Source organism: Colias eurytheme, chromosome 15 (assembly GCF_061535395.1).
Source record: "Colias eurytheme isolate Ceu_HAF_F1 chromosome 15, ilColEury1 Martin Lab GWU primary, whole genome shotgun sequence".
NCBI lineage: Eukaryota > Metazoa > Arthropoda > Insecta > Lepidoptera > Pieridae > Colias > Colias eurytheme.
This window is the reverse complement of record NC_142994.1, coordinates 5,776,490-5,800,959: the sequence shown is the minus strand read 5'-3', so window position 1 is coordinate 5,800,959 and position 24,470 is coordinate 5,776,490. Positions and strand designations below refer to the sequence as shown.

The 24,470-nt window shown below is 33.7% G+C and overlaps 1 long non-coding RNA gene across 1 annotated transcript; it reads right to left on the bottom strand.

Annotated features, from left to right (window-relative positions):
* Positions 1-5,156: 5,156 nt before the first annotated feature.
* Positions 5,157-7,360, bottom strand: LOC149902316 (uncharacterized). Its single transcript, XR_016457537.1, has 3 exons — positions 6,856-7,360; positions 6,671-6,732; positions 5,157-6,596 (listed from the first exon to the last, which is right to left on the bottom strand). It is a non-coding gene; the product is annotated as an uncharacterized LOC149902316 (long non-coding RNA).
* Positions 7,361-24,470: the final 17,110 nt, after the last annotated feature.

Here is a 24,470-nt window from a genome sequence, read left to right as displayed (position 1 = left end):
AGAACACACGTGTATAATGTATATTAGAAAAGCGATAACATATAATTATTTGCTTGCATCGTAACTGTTGCAGATATTATGCTTATAAAACAATAACTTTTATTCCTCCAATTTTAAATATTTGATTCGAAATATTCAAATTTCAATTCATAAGCCTACAAAAATGAATTAATAAGAATTTCTATATATCTAATATTAAATCACGAACTGTGAATCGTATTATTCATATCGAAATACATAACGTATCGTACAAAGTTTTAAATTTTCCTTCAATCGAATATCGTAAGATTTTCTTATTTATACTTGTAGATATATACATACATATAAAAACTTTGACGCTAGAGGTCGTCTGCTAACGTTGCTGAGATGTATCTAACGGTGCATACAAACTTTAAAATTCGTAGCTACAATTAATTACTTAATACAAAAAATCTATGCATCGTGTCGTATATTGTCAATCTTTATTTATTTTAATTAATTAATATTATAATAATGAAGGATCTATGCATCTTCTTCTTATGGACGAAAGTTCGTTCAACACCCCAAAATCACTTAAGTAATAGATCATATCAAAACTTTTATTCTGCTATTCCCGAGATTAGCGCGTTCAAACAAACAAACAAACAAACTCTTCAGCTTTATAATATTAGTATAGCTTAACAAGATAATCATAATACCTAATAGCAAAAAAGTGCTCTTAATTGGCTTATACACAGTTAAAAGTTATTCGGTATTAATTATTCAGCCAACTTGTAATGTTTGTGTTATTTCTCGTTAAAATAATACGTTACAAATGCAAGACCTAGTGCAAATGCACCGTTAGCCATTTTCTCTTAGCATAATACATCATGATCCCGTTCAATGTTCAACTCGGTGTACTCTTCTCTGTTGTATGTCTTCATTCTCTGAAATGCATTCATTTTAGTCGTACATCGAAATAAAGAAATGTTTTCATCAGACATTTTCTTTCCATTAGTTTTAAAACAGAAATGAAGGTACAATGCCACAAAAGTGCAGTAGCTTTCAAACGTATAAGGATGATATTAGAGTTTTATACAATTTTAGTATAGAATGTAAGGATTTCTAACTTATGCATATTGTAAATAAATTAATAAAGGTATTCATTAATTTAATAACGTACAAAATAAAGTAATATTTATATACATTTGTACGTGTCTGTCCAATCGACTTATATATACGCAGTATGTATCCTAGTGGCGATCTAGCAAGGAGACGATAAAGCGAGCGACATCCGGGACAAGATTACCCTACTAAAGGCGAGATTGATATAACAATTGATTAGTTGCAAAGGTGACGTGGCCATTCCATTCGGTCGGAGGAATGTTATTCGGGATCACGTGCGACAGTGCCTAGTATGCAAAGGGCGGCGACACGGCTTTGCATGCGCCTCGCGTTCTTCGACGAACAACTTCGAAAATTGACTTTCAATGGAACTTCTCGTTTCCACGTCAACTTTCCACTTTTATACGAAACAGTACCGAACAACTGTACGAGGTTTTACAACATTTTTAATAAAATATCGCGAAAACAACATTTCAATTTATTTCAGTTCGGTGCGATGATCTATGAAATTCCATTCATTATAAGTTTCTAGCATTTCGTGATGGATCCGATATTTAAATAGTTCAAGTTTCAGTAATGTGTGCAATTATAGAATCGTGTTCAACAAAGCGCAGCAATTTGCATACTACAGTGATTCTATCGGTGCTTTCTCGATAATGGTCGTTACGGATGACCTTTAACGAGTAGGTACTTATGGCAATTTAAGCTGTAATGGGAGTTCGACAGGCAATCTTTGTCACGTGTTTCAATTTTCATTTGTCTCTACCTGCAACGTTCGGCAAACAGTAAACTCAGCACGTGCGGGCGGCCGGCCGCAGCGATTCGATTTGCTCCGACGCGACAGTCACGCATTCGGCTCGAGCTCCTGACGGACCCGGTAGCTGCATTCACTCCATAGCCATTATTAATACACTCCCGGCCTCCTCTCGAGACCCTTTTTGTGCGAAGTTCCGAGTTAATCCTTCGTCCACCATTGAATTCCGTCCCAACTTTGTGTAACCTAATAGGATCTTAATATTAAATGGCTTGTGTAATTCTCGATTTGCACATGTTTATTAAATCAGCATTATACATACATCGCTTATATCTTAGAGGTCGATTCGATTGATTGATTGAATTCTTTCCAATACATATCCATCACCGTGATAGACATACGACAACGCTACATTGTATGGTGCATTAGAAAGTGGAAATTAAGTCAGAGTTATGAACGCGTATCTACACGGACTCAAGAAAGTGTGTTTTAAAATATATTTTGACATTGGTATTAATATTTATATACTTCTTACTTCATACCTGACTAAATTAACATTTATCATCAAATTCCATAAAATGGTAAGTAATTCGTAAAATGTGCGTGGAATAATAGCCGATCGTGGGTTAATTTAAAATATTATATAAAATTAATTAATACGCAATTATGAAACATAAATAAATCATATTCACAATATCCCCAATGCGGTTCTTATCACATAGCCACGGCATTCAGAAATTTTCTATTTATAGTAATGTCTAACAATAAATAAATCCTATAAGATGATCATTGATAAAATGTTCTAAAATACACAGACATTATATTGTGATGAATCGCAGAGAGTATAAATAGTTTAAAAGGATATAGCGGTCGGTATCGCGTTGGTGACGGACGAGTGGACATCTCCCTGTGGAGTCGCAAAGCCAAGCTCGGCAAAGCAATTTAACCAATTTAATATCGTTCGCGCCCATTGACTGGCTCCCGCGCTCTTAATTTGAAAATAGACGCTATTGTGTTGCTCTTGCGAAAATGTCTAATATCTCGATAATTCTGAACCGTCTGCGATGTCAGCTCACAGCTGTATCGTAATAATCCTTCCAATTCTAAACCCGACGAAACTACGCTTTTCTTGGAATATGATTTAAATAGACGTTAAGTCGTCATAATTGCCGCATCGGTGACAACATTATGGCATAATAAAGTGAAGCCAAGACTTGACATTTATTGACGTACCTAATTATTTATAGTTTTTTTAAACCGTAATTCTATGAATCAGTTTTCTAGCACTGATATTTTATAAGAGTTTTAAAAATATCATCGTAACGTTATGACTTTAATCAAAACGGATAAGAGTTAATATCTTTAAATTATGAACTTGCAAATAATTTTGTTGGCAAGCAAAACTGCGGTAGACCATTAGTATGTTAAAATACTCCCTACAGCTTTATTATGCCCACACAACTCGTCACACTTACGTGCTAAATAATGTCTGCGGTAGTGTATGACGGTATAGTGGTAAGTGAAATGTAACTTACATTTATCTTGGTCGTTAAAATATTTACGACTGTTTACCTAAAGCTATAAATTCTTCTGTACTTAAAAATGTATACGCTCGTATGTTTTATTATTGTAGAGACGTCTACAAAATAGGGAACAAAACGGTTTTAGAATCAGATAACAATTGTAATGGATGTTCGATGCAACTTCTGTGAATATTTTATCTTAAATAATTATGTGCCTTGTTTGACAGTTTGTAGTCTATAAATTATACTGGGTTTAAAAGTTAAGTTTAAATTAGTCGGCGAAGTTTTACTTAACAAAGTTGCACATCGTCTAGCCGGATAATTAATTAATAACATCATTTTTAATTTTTTTGACAGCAACAGCTGAGTAATGCTTTTGATTTAAGTTACCCGTGAATTAATGTATAAGAGCACACTAAAATTTAATTCGTAGTGGTAATAATTTGCTGTCATCTTAGTATCAATAAATTCTACCTGAAGCAGCTTACAAGATATAATTTACATACAATAGGCGGTGGGCGTGCGGGCGAAAAGCGTATTTATAGAAGTATTTCCTGAAACGAATTAAACTAAATTCGTGGGCGAAAGCGGCGACTGCAAATATTTTATCAAAATACGTCAATTAAGCGCAATCTGTGGGTCTCATGCAGGTAATGGCTAGTCACTAGCGAGGCGTCCCGTGAATTAGGGTTCGCCGCCATCTTGAATCAGGGGGTCAAATTAAATTGACATGTGGTTTATGCAGACGTATTGTGTTTGCCGTGCAGCATTGTGTTGTCACCCCTAATTATACAGGTCCGCTGATACTACGAGATTAGGCTTGGGTAATTAACGTAATGCCTGTGTCGGATTTAAATTGCACCGATTTTGTTACGTCGTTACATAAATCTTATAGATATTTGAACAATTCGTTCCAATTATGTTTAATACATTACTTTTGTGGGTTTGCTTTCTGTTTATGAATTGTTAATAATTGATTTTTTCAATAAGTACCTATTTCGCAATTTAATGTTTTAGTTATAAGTTGTACGTGCACCAGCTTATTTAAGATCAGATTCGCTGTTTAAATTATAAAACGCAGCCTGAGGCTACAATATTGCGCAGGGAGAGCGGAGAGATCTCCGAAGCGCTGTCGTTAAATTATCGCATCTTCGAGCGTTGGGGCAGACGCCGTGTCAGCGAACCGAGCCACAAGTTTAGCATATCGCTTTAGCTCGCCAAATCCCTACCACGACATAACACAGACGTTTACCCCGGCGTTCTGTATAAAAGCCATTATCGAACCCTAATACTATTTTAAAAAATGGCCATCCTAAAACTGAACGTCCGCAAGAAAGGAAAACTGATCGTGAACAGACACTTAATAGGATTGGATGAAGATGGCGGAGTAATAAAGCGTGTTCAATAATGTATTTATAGAAGATGTGCCGACACCGCTCCGTTACATGGATCGCCTTCAATTTACTCTTGGAGATTACAATTAACTTTTTTGCTAAGAAAAGTGTTTGACTTAGAAGTTATTATAGCAAGAGAGATTTCCCATATAGTAAGTTTTTCTCACTAAAGCTTCCATTCCTCGACATTCGGTTTCAACTTCGACCTACTACACTAACTATAATTTTTAAAATCACATCAAATCCAATTACAACAAATCCTAGGAACATAATATTGTTTTTCAAGATTTACCATTAACTGTATCCTTACAGTGGTTTAAGTTCAGAAACACGTCTGCTATTTTTTGTTAATTATAACTTTCTTAATTGCTTAGCGCACTGCGCCGTGGCGTTACCATCACTTAAGACGATACACAAAAAAAAATCCACTGCTTGGCGGGCGGAGTCTAATAGCTCGCTATCGCGAACGCGGGTGTGCGCGAAGTCATTCTTGCAAACTCGCCGCGCTGCCGCTGGCCGACTCGGGACAAACATGTATGGAGTCGTCATACAGTTATAATATTGTTATACATTTATTCAATTGTTGATTTATTGGTTTTATTTTCTTGCTTATAAACAAATAATCTTCTTTCCAACAACTACTTAGACATTATTAATAATTATTATTATTTCGTAATGTTTACTTTATTACAAAATAATACAGGTTATAAATAATCTTTAAAATAACAAAAAATATTGTTACTCTGAAAAAATGAAATGGTAATCAATAACGCTGACTACTGAATTGATTTAGATAGAATTTGATGCTGACGTAGATATTACATCATGCCCAGAAATGAAAGGTACTATTTCTGAAAGAAGTTATAAACCCTAATTCTTCTCAGTCAAAGTCAAGAGTGGAAGATATCACTAATACAGTAAAACTGATGCGAAACTTTGGATGTTAATTTGTATATTTTTTTGTTAGTTGTTACTTAATCACGTCAAGACTACATTACCAATTTTGATAAAATATAGCTAATTGCCTGGATTTACACATAGGATACTTTTTATCCGAACTGAACACTTCTGTGGGATAAAACAGGATTCACGATATAACCTAATTCCAAGCGGGCAAAGCCGCGGTTGGAATGATATTTTTTTAAATAGAAAAATTGTTTAAAAAAAATACAAAATATATTGACGCATGTATTTATTTTTTGCACTCTATTATAATTGTAATTATTCATTACAAATAATCAAAATAAAATAGCCAGAACAAAGTTAGGCCCTGGTAGGGTAGGTAGGCAGGTACAGCAATGTGAGACGAACACTGGCTTATTTATACCAATAATAATGTTTTATAAACATTAAATTAAGTTTACAACAAAAATACATAATATTAGCTAATGTGAAAACGAATCAACCAATCATCCCACAACAATGAAATGTGCACACAAATATTCATCCAAATCGGTTCATGTGATTAGGAGGAGTGACTGCAGCGCCATCTTCCGGGCCCAATTGTGTTTCCAGATCACCCAGGAACTCAATTTAATATACTTACACAAAATTTTTCGAAATTAAAACTCACATTACTATGTAAATATGAATATAAACCTGTTTTAGTACTAAGCAATTTCCCGCACAGGCGTAGTAAGTATAAATGAAATAAATATCAACATCAAATTCTTTATACAACATACTTATCTACCACCTACTAAGAAATGTAATTCTTGAAATTTTTTCGTATTTTTTTAAAATATAATACTACTCCAATGAGCTCCTGTTCCATATCACGTCCGCCATACTTCCACTAAGTTCACCATGATTTTTTATTTCTTTGCACTTTGTTGCTTTTTGCTTAAAATGGAATCATGCGATAAAACCAGTAGAACGTTGATAACATACATTTTTGACTGAATAAAGGTACTTACGAAGGAGTGGGTTCACATTGTGAACAATCAGTGGGTTTATTTTCCTTCTGGATTCCGGATTTCTGAAAAGATTATCTATGCTATAAATGAAAAAAATCTTACACATTCGTTATGTACTTACAACAGGGGTACATATCAAACATCGTCTATAATACAATTATCATCAAATTTAAAATAAAACCAACTTCTTCATTAATTTGTTCCAATTGTAAGCATTCTTTTTTCTCCAACCTTTATGTTTCTTCTTCTTATTTTCTTTATTGTCCCCATTTGTCTTATCGTGTTGTCACCCTTTTTTACGATTGCGCGAGCGACACAAGTTCCCCGTGTGACGGCCGTAGCGGGAATGACTCGTGCAGCGATCGGGGTAGGAAGGTACAGGGCGGCTCTCGCTATATTGGCTGGTCGCGCGCTAATTTCAAGTATTTCTTGTTTATTTCAAAACCATCGCATATTTCAAAATTCTAAATCGGTAGACGTATAGGTTGTATATTTTATAGTTAATATCCAAAAAGTCGTAACTTTACGTTTGTTATTTTGAAGATGCCAGAGATTATAAAAAAATAACAATGAGAACTTTGTATTTTTTTTCTATCGAGAAAATATCATGGAATCATGTTTCTAAAACGGTAGACGTATTGTGTTACTATTGAACTTTCTTGTCAAGAATTTTCATCACGACAACTTTAATAATATAAAAATTACGAAGGTTTGAAAAGGGCCGTAAATGTTAGAAAAATTAATTCATCACCTTAACAAACAGTCGTAAAGAAAGACATTTGTTTAATTACTTATATTGCACGTACAAAGTAAGAAACACATAAAAGACAGAATCGTAAAATAGCATTTACTATAAACCATTTTAATAATAGAGTAGATAATCTTCAATGTCTTTTATATTTCCATTAAAGTAATTGAAGATTAAACGTCTAGATCGAAATAAAGTTATAAAGTTAAAGGGCGATAAAACACTGCATACATTAAACACAACCCTTGCTCCGGGACTTCAAATTAGCAGCAACAACACACAGGCTCATCGGATTTACAGACATCAAGCGGTATCATTACTCTGATACCAAAATAAACGAATATAGATAATGGACGGCGGGATCAATACAAAGTAATCGCGAGCGGATCCAATAAGCTCGACCAAAACAACGGGGGGTCGCAACGGACGGGATCGCAGGCTGGCAGCCGAACATGGGGAAACAATATGGCGGCATGCAAATACCTCGGCCATTATCGCACCTGGGCAGCGAGCCGCCCGACGAGTAAACAAGATTACGAGAACTGAATGGCTAATTAGGGGAAAAGAAGCGGCCCAACCTAGCTGAGTTATCTCACCTCGTCTCTGCTATATTTCACGACGCTAAGTCACCCTTATTGTTCCGCTGCCTCTTGTTTAGCTAAATAGGCTTGTTAGCTTATCTGGTACGGTCTAGCACTGCATTAACTGCCCTCACAACCTTAAGCGGAGGTTTAACTCGACATCATTTCTAATAGGCACTCATGTATTACAGTTTAATATGCGTGAGCCCGCATTTTTATACTTTTTTATCTCTCATAAAATAATACGTTGATTATACACTAATTCTACCTATAAGACGAAATTTTATGAGCTACTGAACGACATCATATAGTTAGGCACCGATATAAAATACAATTTATGATGCCAGCGGTCACATCGTCCAAAAAAGTACTTAATCATTATTCAATTAATTAATCAGTGACATTTACAGATAATAAAATAAACATATATACGAGCTGACTTCGTTAATTTAATGTTATCAGTTTAATTATACGATGCTCTTGTGAATATAGTGGCGCCGTACGGTGTGTTAAAAACCTGTCATATTCGTTGCAACTTAATGGTTATTTTTGATGAAAATATTACTCAATAGACAATATTATGTTTTATCGTTATCTTGTTTATTATTTTGTTTCTTGTAATTCCCAACGGACAGAATAGACATTGTAAGCAGGCGGCCGATGGGGATTCCCTGTGTTTGACCTTTGACGAACCAGTCGCTAATACATTAATAAATAGCCGATTGTACTATTAGTGAACATCATACAATATTGGACATCCTTTAAACTAGTTAATCCGGGATATGATTTAAAGAGGTCCGTCCGGTTCGGTCGACGCTAACCGTAATTTAATTACAAACATGTAGCCTGTCACTGTGCCCACACAAAACCTATTTAATACAAGATTAATGAATTATATTTACTGATAGAAGAAAAACATGGTCAGTTTGTAATTTTGAACTTTTAATGCGCTTATACTATTTTATACATCAATTATATACTTCCTTTTTCTTCATAAATTAAAATACATGATATTAAACTTTATTTGTCTCAATGTCGTTGCATAATGTAGAGGTACAAACTATTATATTAGTTTGTTATTACAATAATTAATAGTTATTATTTATTTTCGATTTATCATTATTCAGTATCGTATGTACATGGAAAGAAACAAGAATTTATACTATTGATAATGATATTTATTTAAGTAACCGGTCCGAGATATTTCTCGCAGGGAACCATAGTTTGTATTGAAATTTGAAGCATGTAAGACTTTTTATTATATGTATATACAAACCGTATTTCAAGAAATATAAATTAAATCAAGATTTCCTTTTCAGCCCCTAGTTGCACGTGGCCATGTTTATTAAATTTCATACTAAGTTCCGGTGTCAATTCCCGACGGGCGATCCAATTTGAGAATCAGACAACTGTTTGTCTACGAGTCTAGAATGCGTATATTGTATAATGTATTATAGGCTAGTGGCTAGTGCATCCACTGCACATACCACTGGGAATGTTATATTGGTGGTGACGACCGTGTTTTTGTTCTTAGAATAAACTAGCTTTCCGCCCGCGGCTTCGCCCGCTTTGTCTAAAACATAATAAATTATACCATAGACAAATATACTCATTATTAATCCATGATTATACATTAAAATCTCCCTTGAGAATCACACTAGCTTTTAAAACACACCACATCAGAATCCGTTGTAAAGTTTTGAAGATTTATGCATGCTATATAATATATAGGGACAGAGAAAGCAACTTTGATTTATACTATGTAGCGATATGAAACTCTTTTCATAATTAATTGAATTTATTAACTCGAATTTTTAAATTACTTGTCTTTTATTGCAACTATCTTTCTTAGCTTTTTAAAGCTGTGTTTTTAACGTATATTTAAATGTAGAGCATTCAAAATGTATCAATGAAAATTGAAATTGACAATGTGAATACCATTTTAATTCCTACACCGATTAAGACAATAATAGACACCAATACGGTTGAATATATGAAGACTATGAAAGAAATTTAATACTCTTTACTAAATTTCGTTGTAATAATTATAATTATCTTTTACTTTTAAATGATTATGGACAGAAATAAATATTACAGACAACAAATGATGTTAAGTAGTTAAGGTAAGGACTGACTTTAAGGCGATCAAAGAAAAGGTTAAAATCCGAAAATAATAATATCTCCTTCTTGGAAGGATATATTATATAATCTTAAAATAGTCAAAAATGGTTTTGCGAATTGATTTACAAAATTAAATAATAATCATAGACAAGTTTTTTGATGAGATTTGTTTATAAGGCCACTGAGAGCATTTTTCAAGGTTCCCACTTTGGGCATTAATATTTGCGCATTTTTTACCCGTCTTTATAGTCTATTGTAATTTGAGTTGAATCATTGTTTTAATTTAGTTTATAACAATTGAATAGGGGTTTTGTAATAAAATTTTATTCAACCTATTATTATGCTGATAAACAATAACTTTATAACGTCCACTGGGTAATTTGAAATTTAATATGAAGGTTCATCAATATCTAACTGGTTAGAGGGGCTTTCAGCCTAATCAGAGTCATTACGGTATTGTAATGGCTTGTCCCTTGCCTTTATAGTGCAGTACTCGATAAAATATCATGAATTACATTGTAAAACTACAGTTTATTCATACTTATAAATGTACTTATATAAAAAAATAAAAACAAGCTTATCTTACTAGAAAATGACATTGACAGGGTGAAAAAATCTCATTAATTTGTGAAAAGCTTTCAGTGACCCGCGATTTCGAAAAGCTAAACACTTTGTCTAGAAGAAGGCAGAAAGTTCCATAATTTCTTTACCGAGATAAGAGGCGAAAGTTCACGCAGGAGCGGAGATTTATGACATCACCGTCGCTCCTTTCACTAAATAATAAAAGGTCCGCTGTAAAACGCGGTAGAGGCATAAAAGTTTTACGTCCATACAACCCGTTGGTATACGTAAACGTAGTATGTAGGGCGTGTTAGACGCCAAATCTCCATAAAAGGTAATCAGTGTCGGCACAATAGTCCGTTGCCTCATAAATCGTACGCCAACGTATGCTTATTTCGTTTGCTGCGCCTGAATTGAACTTAATATAGCCTGTGCGTCCTTTTCATTTGATTCAATGATACCACACTTTAAATTTACATCCACAAACATATATCATACTACTCATTTCTGTGACTAAGATCGCTACGTATATTCAAAATAACAAATTTGTAGAGATATACATAAATTAATAACATTAGACGGGTATAACCTTTGAACTCTGCCGTACATAAATCCAGTCTTTATTAATGAATTTGAACCAAATATTAACAAGTATTAAAAACTATATGAGTTCTTGTTCTTGTAAATAATATACTATGTATAATAGAATTTAGTTTCAAAATGTATTAATACTCTTCGCAAAAATTCACAAATAAAGTAAAATCCCTTGAATGAGGCTGGCTTGTAAAAAGTATAATATTTGGCCGATTAACAAAATATCGGCTTACAAAAAAGCCGTCTACTTTTTTACTGTGTATTCAATAGGATTTAAGATCTGTTGAAATTCAAGCTTTGAATCGTTTTTTACGACATCGATTGCTTTTATGTTACACGAGACGCTACTGTACACGAGAATAACTGAACGCAATTGTGTTTTATACACAAAAAAGCTGTAAAACTTTATTTATTACAAAGTACCCGTTTTATTTTCTGTTAAACCTAAGTTCAATATCATTTATGTAGTGCCAGATCATACACTGTCGAATTATATTACAAAAAAAATATCAAAATATTATTTATAGCACGTTCTTAAAACAATGAAAGGTAATAAGATAACGATAGTACAAAAACTTCAAACAACTTCTCATTGATGAAATCTGATATTATCAAAAACCACTGCTCTTCCCGGTTTATCTATAGCTTTGACAGAGTTTTGATAATGCTCTATCATGATCAGTATCGTTATTTATCTGCCGTCACTAAATCTTTCTGCTCGGAACAGCGGCACAGTGTAAAATTCGCTTAGAATACGTGTGAATATATTTTACACCTGTGTACTCACAACATACTAGAGTTTCACGATGACTGGGGAATAATGCATAAGAAATTCGTCAACATCTCTCCCTTGTCGAACTTAGTTTTGTTCACACATGCCGTGTTTATTCAAGCGAAGTTTACCAACTCCAGATTAAAACGACAAAATTCCCTGATTTTAAGAAATGTTATTAAATTGTTTGTTTGCTTTTATAGCATTTCTTAATGGGCAATGAAATTGATGCCGATGAAATTCAATTAAACTACAGGTATAGGTACCTAGAGCCTAGAGGTAAGAGATAATGCATTATAGACGCTTTACTGTGTTAGAAATTAAATCAATTATATCGTAAAATAATATGTAGACTTAGTTAGATATTAATAAACTTAGTTAGATCCAAACTCAAAAAAGTATTTTATTACAAAAAAAAATATTACAATCTGAAATAAAGGTCCTTCGTCCACTTTTCAAACTACATACACCTACATATTATTACAGACATTTAAAACGAAAAGCCAGACGGTAAAAATATCAAACGAGTTCAACGACATTTACATAATAAGTTAGTATTTCATGGTGATTATCTTGTAATCGGACAGTAGGTATACCCTCGTGTGCAAGCGTCAGTGACAAACATCGTTCATGGATTGCTTTTATGCGACGTCATGCACTGTCAATAGAGACGCTTCGGTCGTGGTTCCATCGATCGTCCATTTTGTTTTCTTTTGTTTTCGAAATGATTAAATTCCCTGATAATATTGTTTTGAATGGAATTTTTAATACTTTCGGGTTGAAAAAAAATATTATCGACTAACTAGAGCTCTATTTCTAGTGTAGGTACCAGGTTGCTTATCCGACAAATACAAGATTTTAAATTTAATTTATCATACCCCTGCTTGCTTTCTTTTCCCCTGCATATGGAAAAGGTACAAAAACTGATCCAATACGAAAGTAATGGTGAAAAAGTGATCAATTCCATGAACAACGTTGCCGTTTACAAATAAATGAAACAAAAGCTGCCTCAGAATATTATATAATTATTATTCATAAAGATATTAAAATAACAATGACCCCAAATTTTTAATCCTCTGCACCTTATTCATGTTTCTGTCAATTCGATTACGTTAAGAGGCTTAAAATATAACAAATTCAATCTACACGAAAACAAAATTACTTGTTAGATAGCTGTCATAAGTACGCGTCGGTTGAAGTAGATTAGTAAACACAATAGTCAGTGAAGTTTTCGAATAAATACGGAGGCGATCAGATCGAAACGAAGACAATACTTGCGGTGCGGCAGCGGGTATAGGGGAGCTATTTGTATGCGTAATAGAGGATCGAATTTCGTATTTGTTCGTGGAGTCGTTAACAGCACCTTCACGGTTGTTTATAAAGAAAACAAAACCCTTTAGCTAGAGCAGGGGGAGGCAAGACGCGGGGTGGTCGGCGAGTGGGTCCTACCCTGTAAAACAACCAGATATCAAAATAAACTTGATACGAACATTACAGTTATGGTTACGCAGGCTACACCAATTAGTTAAATTAAAATAATGTTTCATGCTTTAACCAAGAACAGTTCCATTGTTTCTGTCATAAAAGGGACTTTAATGCTCAGATAAAGCAATACAACTCATGATAATGTAAAAAAGGATGTTTTAGCTAAGATGGACTGAAGTTCACGCAACAGAGAAAACCCTCTGTGTTTTATCTCGACAGCATGAAATAAAAAATAAACTCGTTTTGTTAAAGCTTTGTATGCAACGTTTACAAATCAAAAGTAAAGGGACGTAAATACGTAACACTTGAACCTTATGTTGACTTATAAAACGAAAAACAAAAGCCGTTCAGTACATTCGTATCTTCGCTTCACGTTTCACATACTCGCGATTCACGTTGAAAGTGCCCGCGTTTATGGAATTTAAGTATACGAACAAGTCTTGTACAAGGAGGTTACATACCAAAAAGTCGATGGCGCGTGAAGCAAAGTCACGCGCGGAGGATTTTGTGCCCACGTCCCGCCCGTCTGTACGCTCGCTTTGCTTGGTCTTTAGGCTCTTCGAGACTCACCACTCATAAAGCTAACCGCACAACCATACGTACACGATACCATCATTGTATCTTGTAGATCATTTTTTAATCTTACTGGTTCAGGCTTTCCCATGTATTCTGATTAACTCAAAGTATTATTTAAACTTGTGTAAATTTACATACTACATATTACGATACATAATAATGACATTAAAAATGTTTTCCTTAAGTTTTATAAAAGCTCATCATGGCCAGTTAAACTTTTTTTATTTCAAATTACCCTTTGACATGTAGTTCTTGGATTTAAAACCGAATCAAACAATTTAAAATACATTTAAAACAATCTGATTCCGGACACGAATGAAATATACACTCATTATTCTAATCGTCTTGAATGACAACATCTAAATTATGTCATTATGTAAATTCAACATCTTATCTACACTATCTTTAATGATTTTAAGATTGCGTAACTATAACATAACATATTTTAGGCAATATTATGTCTATAAACATTTATAGTAGCAGTAAAGTTGATGATCTCTTGTTACATACTGCATTGGGTTTTAGACAAATGTTCGTAAGAATACATAATATTTTCCTATCATTGTTTTGTTAGAGTTTTAGAAAGCTTTAGTTAGCTTTGTAAAATTAGTCTTTACCTCTTTACGATTGATAGATGACTAATTCGAAATAATTATTTATAATCCTAATTATAATTGGTTAATATTTTCAGAAGTTTGTGACAATATTTCTTTTATATGAATGTGGACTACGAAGCTCTTGAAGGGTTTGACGCAACAACTACTTGACCGATTTGGCTAAAATTTACTATTCAAATAAATGATGAACTACACGAGAATGTTCGCGGGTTAAATAAAAATAATTTTATATTAAATATCGGTAATTAGCGTCTAATATTTGATTCATGAAAAAATGAAATGAAAAATATTTATTTGGACCCACATTATAAAAAAGTTTACATACATGAGACATAGATTCATATTCATAATAATCGTCAAGTTACACTTTTTTAAATAACAGATTTAAATAAAATACAACAAATAAGATAATTTAGACTTACTATAAGGGATTGTTCCTGCAAAAAACTCTAGTAGATAAGTAGATAGGTATTTGATTACCTAGTTTTATATATTACATACCTTTTTTTTATTTAAATTATTAATCCCAGATTGTTCTCAAGAAACCAAGCAATCAAATATAAATTTCGCTTTCACACAAAAAACATAATTCGTCGATAATTCATATATCTTTACAATCACAAAATTCAATTTGAAGGTATTTTAAACGCGCTATAATAAATTGATAACATATTGTTGTATAACATCTTCAAATTTATTGAAATGTATATAAAATGCAAATAACGGCGGTATCTCCCACGCAACAATAGCCGAGGGCTATGGGGAATATGAAAATTAGGGAATGTTTATTAAAATATGCATAATATTGGACCGATCATAAACGAGTCGGTCGTCAAACTGTCGAATAAAGCTGTATTAATTTGTAAACTAAATGACCTTAAACATTCAATGATTCACCGATTTTGACAAACAATATACCTTTTCGTTTGAAAGATCTGCTCTTGTACATTGTAAACTAAATGTAGTTTACAATGTACAAGTTGTTTAGGAGCTTTCTGAAAATATTTTTCTCTGCTTTATTCCACAAGGTCGCTTTTGCTTGGACCGGGCACGTTTGTGCAATTTATTCTCCTTATGGAAGAAAAGAAAATCAGAAAAAAGATGTCAAGGTCGCAAATAATGAAATGTTATAAATTAATTTATGCTTGCTGTTACAAATTTAGAACACAATTGCGAATGGAAACAATCATATTAATTACACAGTCGACATTAATATTAAATGACGATCTCATTACGTTTAAAACAATTCCTATTATGTTGTTAATGTTCGAAAATTGAAGTAATTGAAATTGTTAATTTATTTTGCTTAGAATGAGTTTTAGGGCAGTAATACAGCATAGGCTTTGCATACGTGGTGTCAAGATCACGTCGGCGTAGCGTCGCGCCACCGCCGCGGGTGACACGCGCCTTCCCCCCGGCGCCTGCCCCCTGCACCCCCGCGACCATCCTCCTACCCCCTACAACCCTCGCACCACGCATGCTCCAATTATAATCTCCTTAGTGATGTTCCATGTCGATGAAAGTATTTTATTAAACAATAATTAATAACGACCTCGCAACGTTAAGCTTTTCATATTTCTTAAAATGCTATATAGAAAAATGTTATTTTGTGTAACATAGGATAAATCTACTTTAAGTTACTATATTATTTTTAGTAAAAGCAAATTACAGAAATGAACCCTCAGATCATTCGCAAAAGCTGTTACAATGAAGGGTGACCGCGATCCAAGATCGTAGAATCTCGACATGAGATAGGGCGGCATTATCTGGTCGCACAGAATGCGCGCGCAATGGCGTCGCGAGGAGGGCCATCAAATCGCCTGCGGAGGGCGATCGGTCCGCGCGTGTTTCCGCTGTGCCCGCACGGTCACTCGGCACAACACCTCCGACGGTGAGAGGTTCACTTGGTGCTCGTCGCGCTGCGCGGTCACTGACCGATACGGTGTCGACCTCCGCCCTTACGACCCGCCACGGACGCCTTACCACCTAAGCTTTGCATTGCCAGGTAGCTAGCGTGATACCTAGCAATACAATATAGGTGCTTACACCCTAATCGTGTGTCCGACTTTAATTTGTTTTTTATCGCTTTCGGTGTTTATTGTTTTCCTAAATGTGCGCTCTAATAATACACCTCTATGTCGTGACTGAACTGTGTATATGCCGTGTTTGCGGGACAAATTGACGTATCGGCATGGCGTGAGTTTTGACCTAATAACTGACCCAATTTTTGCATGAATGACTCTAATGATATTTGTCAGATGACGTGTATTTTACACATCTTTATACTTCAAACATAAAATGAAAAACAAATAAACAAAAATATTGAAATGGACACGTTTAGCCATGTTTTAATGTTTACACATTTGCACAAGAGGAACTATTTTATATTCTTTTAAAATTGCAAGATTCATATCTTCCAATTTTATACAAAGAATTCAGTATAAATGCATATTTTATCAAAGATGTAATAATTAAGATAATAATCTGTTTAACTCATTGGGTTACGTCATCGGCATACCGTACCCAAACTAAATTTGCCTGTACACTATAATCTTCTTGGTTTCAATTATCTTTCTATTAGATTAATATTATCTGCATTGTAAAAACCATATCACAATAGTGCAGCAATAGAATCATAAAGCAGGAGAATCCGCGATTTAATGACTAATTAAAATTGAAAAACATCAACCCATTACACGAAATTTTTTGTAAGGATAAAAAAAACAAGTAAGGAATGTTCCAACGGGTTGATTTTTGATCGTGCTCTTAGATATTCTAATCGCCCGTCCGTGGGCTGCTTCTTTTTGTAATCCCGTATAACACGTGCTTAGAACCAAATTATTATTGCTTCGGGAAATTTATAAGAGAATTTCTCAAGATTAATCGAACAGATAAAAGCTGTAGCATTATTAATCGATCAAAATTCGTATCTTACGATTATACATTAATATTATATACATATGTACTTACATTTTTTGTCATCTTACCTTTCTCGTATAAGTTATAACGATTATTTTAAAGTAAAAGCGTAAAAAAATATTTACATTGTACATTTATAATTGAATTTATATATCTTTTCTCTATTAAGAATTGTCGTTTCTATGATATTTATTTATTATTTGTTTTTAGTAGATAGATAAGCATTAAAACTACAAACGCATTCTTTATTGAGTTATGTAGAGATAAATAATTCAGAAGCTCTATATTGTTATTAATATCGTTCAAAATTAGCTCTATATAATATGTTAAAACGGCGTTAAAAACTGTTTTTATATTTGAAAATTGACACTTTCATGTAGGTACTGTAGTATACATAATACATAATACTAAACATTGCTAATATGGAAATACTAGAATCTAGAAGATAGAATAGACAAAATGCATTTATGTTGTCTTCGTTCAAATAAATACCTTTAGAGTTATCTTTGTATCTTCATCAATAAAATAAATAATAATTAGTTGCATATTATAAACTTGCATCATTCATTCTGAGGTTTTGAGGATAAATTTCAATTAATTATTTTAAAAGCAATAAAACATGAAAATAAATTGCAACAAGTAATACTGTTGGACTATTCAAAAATACCTAATTTCGTCTTTAACAACCATATTATCATGTAACAATGTTAAAAGATTTAAACTTACTGTACACCATAATGATGCCTTTAATGTTATGTCCTAATAAGGTAAATAAAAGCAATGTAACACTAAAAAGCTATTTAAAGGTCTGCGGAAACATAAAGTACGGAAAGGATGCTCTTTTTACGACTTTCACGAAAAAGATAATGGACCTAAACGAAACTATGTTTATGTTCCATGGTTGCCGGATAAATCTAGAGGTGGTTAGATGAGTTTTGTGCCTCACTTTTTAACTTTAAATATTATTTTTTATTCTCCTTATTATTTCAATTACATCCGTCAGATTATATACGATGTACATTAGTGCGTTGAGTAGTAATTTGATTGAAGATTAACATTTCTTATCGCTAAGCATCCTTAAACATTTTTAAATAAAATACGTAAGATTTAATTACACGTACTTTTAAAATAGATGACAAAACATTATAAATTTCATTGGCATTATTTATTTCAAGTAGGAAATAATACAAAGCGTTCGTTGTAAAATACATTGCAACTAGTTACAAATTAATTTCTAATGCATTTACTTGACACAAACATAAACATAGAAACTTAGCACCATTTGAATTATTTGCTATTTCCTGTGAGAACCATTGCTCAGAAATAGTTTGAGTTTGCATTAAAATAATCTAGTTTCATCGCCTGACGCTGCAATGAATTACGACTAGAAATTCTACAACGCTTTTTGTTTATTGCCAATATTAAATTATATTCAATATTCTCAGTAACTTATAGAACGTTTAATAAATATAAAATATACAACTATACATATATAAATCTAGCTACGTGTTTTTTGTCAATTTCATAGGTGTTGTTAATGAAACTTGAAAATATGAACATAATTATTTATTACACACGCATCGTTAAAACTTTCTAAATATTGTTTTATGAACAAGTAATGTAAATATAATTTCGAATCTTAAAAATAATACTTATTTGAAATCTACTATCAAATAGAAGCACAAATAAAGACATAATTTATTTGAAAATAGGACAGTGTTGTTTTCCCGAGCTGACAATGAACGTTGTTTCGGGCTGAAACATTGCCAGTTAGCTATCAGATAATTTAATGTCCAGGTAACTGCGAAACATAATTTAATTAGTCACCGGCTAGATAATTTATTCAACAACCAAACGCTATGCGTTTAGTCCGTAACGTAAACAAGAACCTGTTTGCGATACATTAACGGCAACTTGAACCCGGACCCGACGTCAATTAACTTCGACTTATTCCCGCAATTATATGCTCAAACTAAATTGGTGGAAAATTCGTCGATAGTTAATGGCTCCACTAATACTTTACCGTGACATGATGGAGCTCGCTTCGAGAGCTGCGCGTTCACACGCCTGTGATTATCGGTTTGTTGGACGGAATATTGCAACCTCAAGTGGACGCTGACAGATCAAGTGCATGAAATATTAGATTTTTTGCGTCAAGGTACTTGATTTGACCCGAGTGTAAAAATGGCTTAAATTAAATATTCTAAAAAAGTCTTCAATAATAAATTACCTAGTACTTTTCTAATGAAATGTAAAGATATCATGCAAATACAGTTCCAAATAGAAGTGAAAGAAATAAAATACAGTCTTCATATTAAATATTAATATATCACATTATGTATTTCATTGTAAACATATGAACAATGACCATATTGTTTTTAAAGTCCAAATAAAGAACACTGCGACCAGAATAAATCCTTTAAAAGCTGTGGTTAAAATCAATTAAATTTAATGATAAACTGTTTTTCCATTTGTATTGGTGCGGTAAAAGCTTGATTGTTTTAATGGGAATTCCTTCACTATCATTTGCCCCTTTGTTTTTACATTCGTAGGTGACGTCACGTGTTACGAATGAATACGGACACATTGTTTGCCAGCGCCTAATGTCCTCGGCTAATGTGACGGTGGTCCGACAAGAGGACAATTTCCGGGCTCGCCCCTACCTTCCCGAAATTATGTACTAGAAACAATTCCCATGCGGTAATCATTAATGACACTGCGACAATCAACTTTGATACAAAGTCAACTTCAAACAGCTTTTACTACTTTAATAATGACATATTTTAAAATGATGTCTGCTTTTTACTTGCTATGGTATAACTTTTACATATGAAAACTTAAAGATACAAGAGCTTTAACTAAAATAATAATCATTCCTTAGTCTTAGAACCTCTCAAATATTGAGAACCTATTAACAAATAGATTGATTATAAATTGTAAAGACTGTATAAAAATACTATAACAGCTATAAATCTACTAATAACATTCTAGTAGATCCATTATCAGAAGCTATCACTCACGTCGTAACTCGTAAGACAAAAGTTCATTTGGTGTCAAATGCAGAACTAATGACAAATTAACCGTTTAATGTCGTTGAATGGTGACTCAAATAAAAACTCTCAAAGTAAAGTACGTTGAGTGCTTTTATCTCGGAGCATTTTGCGGAGTCTGCGAAATGTTTTAAGAAAAACGAAGTATGATCTAAGTCGCACGCGGCCCCTTTCAAAACAACAACGTCCGCTTCTGTCGGATGTCATGGAGCTCGCATCGCTTTTGATCTCTTCTTATAAAACCTATCATATGTCAAATTAGAAACCAATTTACTTTATAGTCAATTTTGTCCCTCGTAGCGATTAATATAGCAATTTTTAACATCAGGAATAAGAAGTATGGGTCATTTCTCATTTTTTTGTGATTTCCTTTTGTCTTCAAAAATAGTAATTTTAAACCAAAAAATAGTTAACTAACACAAAACTTTAAACTAATTGAGCCACAATACAAAAAACGCTGAAAAGCTTGTATTGAAGCTAAAAAAAATAATTCGCACGCGAATATATTTTTCTCCCACGACAATTACATTAAATAATGTGTGCAGCAAATCACATACTCCGAAATGAGGCATAAAATGTTAGAGCAGGAGCTTGGGAACGGGAGTACGTAATTACCCGTCGAGAATGCGGCCGAGTCCTGCGGCCGGCCAGCCTCCGACCGTCTGAACTAGGAATAAAGTGCTCGTTCCGTGCCCTTAACTCGTTAATTACACTTACAAATAGAAATCATACAGCGCACTTTGCACTTGTAGTACTTAACGGTAATTTTTTTACAAAATATGTTCAGTTTTCCTAAAGCTTCGAAAATATTACTATTATTTTTTTTTTTATTTAAGAGCTTGTTTATCAATGTTTATTTTAATTTGTCCAAAGCGACCATCAATATAAATCAATACCAAGCACAGTGAGACTATTAAAATATGGATCATAACGTCAATCCCTCAGTCACGCCTGTATGTTTTTTGTAAAGCGTTCATTGTCTGAACAAAGTATGTTGAAGTGCTCGACTCCTCAGGGCATCTATTAAGCAGACAGGAATCGTTTCCCACAGCCCGCGCTCGCCTCGTCACGGAATCAATATCGTCTTTTTTTATAGAACGTGCACTACATACACATACTCGATCTAGCAAACGAAGGGTGTCTAGCGTCGCTTTTAGAACACAAGAAATTACTTCAATTAATCGAATTTTGATCTGAACGACACGTGTTTGACTCACGACTCTCTATTTCATTAAATCTGTTTAAAGATGATTTAAAACAAAAATTATTAATTCTCTTCTTAACAAGTACTCATATAGGTAATTTAATTTCATATTTATTGAACATTTTAGGGCTGTCCAAACAATTATAGATACTACAAACAAGTAGAAGTCTGACTTCCAAAACAAATTTATTTTTAAATGCCTCTAATATGGTAAAGGAACCGCAGATGTCACGTGTGAAGATAGTCATTGACATTTTTACGAGACGAAACTCCAAACCTTTACGCCAATTAAAATAGCTGGGTAATTTTTTGTAGCGGAGCAACAGCAGCGACGGATGTCGAAATTTATTTGGGTCAGAATGATTAATTTGTTACAAAGAAATTATTTTAATAATAGCGTAAATACTGAGAGAAATGTTTTCATTGCTCGTCTCTTACAAAGTTCATGGATCTTAAAATGTAAACAGTACAGTATTAATTGCTGCAGTGTTATTGTGCAGCATTGTTCGTACAACAAGCTGGCAACTGAGCTTGAATTGTTTACTGGCTATAATAAACCTATTTATAATACATTTGATACGACGTAAATTACTTCGCTTCTCGTCTACATTTTAACACTAAAGAATGAAAAAACTATTTTATTAAACAAGTTTAGCTCTATATTTACCTCTGCTACAATTTTTTATATAGTTTGGAGCATCGAATTAGTTTCTAAAATAAAAATAAACTTAAAATACTGTTTCAGAAAAAAATGTAGAGTAAGCTGATATGATATTTTTAATAATTTTCATAAATAAATAAAATTATTCATTACAAAAAGTCTAAAACGTAATTACAAATACATATTATACTCACCCATAACCAATAAACAAAGCTAAGGCTCAATTTGGATAGTTTTCAATTAGCTCCACGCCATAAGCTTCATAATTACTCCCATCATTACGTTACATGAAAGATGTTCTGTTCTAAACTCAATACTCATGACATGTAACAGTGCACACATCGAATATAAGCGATGCAAGTTCAAGCACATAACAGGACCCCACACATCAGGTCAGAAATAAATCAGAGTTGTCGATGGGAAAACGATCGATGTAATGTGGACCGTTTCCTCGTTGCCTTATAAGCAAACTAGCGACTACGGCATGAGATATAACCGTACCCTAACGATAAGCCTGCCATTAATTCATACGGTCCAAGAATGTGTATAGAATACGGGATACGAGGATAATACAAAGTTATTCTATTGTAAAACAAAAAACTTGTGTTCGATTAATATGTTATTTAAATATTTAATTTAGACGTAATTTCATCTTTAAACAAAGAACGTTTATGACATTAACTCCAACTGAACAAATTTATGTCATTAAAGCTTTACAATCCCTAATGTATGTCTAAACATACTTAAACCTGCCACGCTCCGCTTGTTTTAATTTATTAAACAGGCATTCGGAGACACTTTGACAGCAAGCATGTTTACCCATATGTACGAATATATATGTAAATCTGGTGTTCGTAGCTGCTTAAAAAAATCCGTATGGAAAACTCTGAGCCTCTTTTATATTCTTATTCCTTATCCTTCAGGGATAATTCGGGCCCACAGGATAGGTTTTACATAATTTTGCGACAACCCTTCTATTGGAGGGTCGGTTTTGCGGAGTCACTGTTTGTGTGAATTTTGTGGGTCACATAGGGCGAGCGCCGCTAAATTAACAAACATTCAATAAATCAGTTATGAAATTTTTTAATGGTTAGTGTGTTTAGCTGGCGCGCTTTGAAAACAAATAACCTAGTGAGCATAATGTGAAGGGTAACGAGAGCACGCCCGTCGCATTCGTCGTGAACAATGTATGAGGGTAATTGTTTGACATGCAAAGCGCTGAGATCAACCAGCCGCCACTCCACCTCGGCGAGGGCGCTGCCATGCCAGTGATATGCTGTCTACACACACCCCACCATACATACATGCTCTCGCTAGAAAACAATCAACTCAACAGTCGAACGGTCGGCCTATGAATTATGTATCAATCCATTTTATGATCACTCGCAAGTTACACTATTGACATAGACCATTTATGATGTATTTTCTGAGGAAATCTATATTTTATGTACCTACTTTATAATTAATGTAATTTGGGCGTTTTATTCAAAATTATCTTCTTCGTCAATAACATCATTTACGTATTTCCTATCATAAAGATAGCTGATCCGCTGATCTTATATTTTTCAAGCTTGCAAAAAATACCGGCGTCTTCAAATACACTCAAAAGAATTACACACGCAAAAAGTGCTTTTGTTCACACTTCACACAAAGCATGTTCTATGAAATAAATTTAACCGCATCACGTCATGCCGAAAACGTATAGCTCGGGCCACTATTCATTCCGTTGCGTCGAGTCTATTACTTGCAATATGCCGTATTCCGTATGGCCCGTATTTTTTGTTCGACCATCTATCTAATAACTCGACGAGCTTTTATGGCACCTCAGCGCGGGCGCAAAAAGTTTGAAAGCTAGCGAGGGTCGCGCGGGGCTAAGCTGCAGGGCTCCCCAGTCAGTCGCTGTCCTTCAGC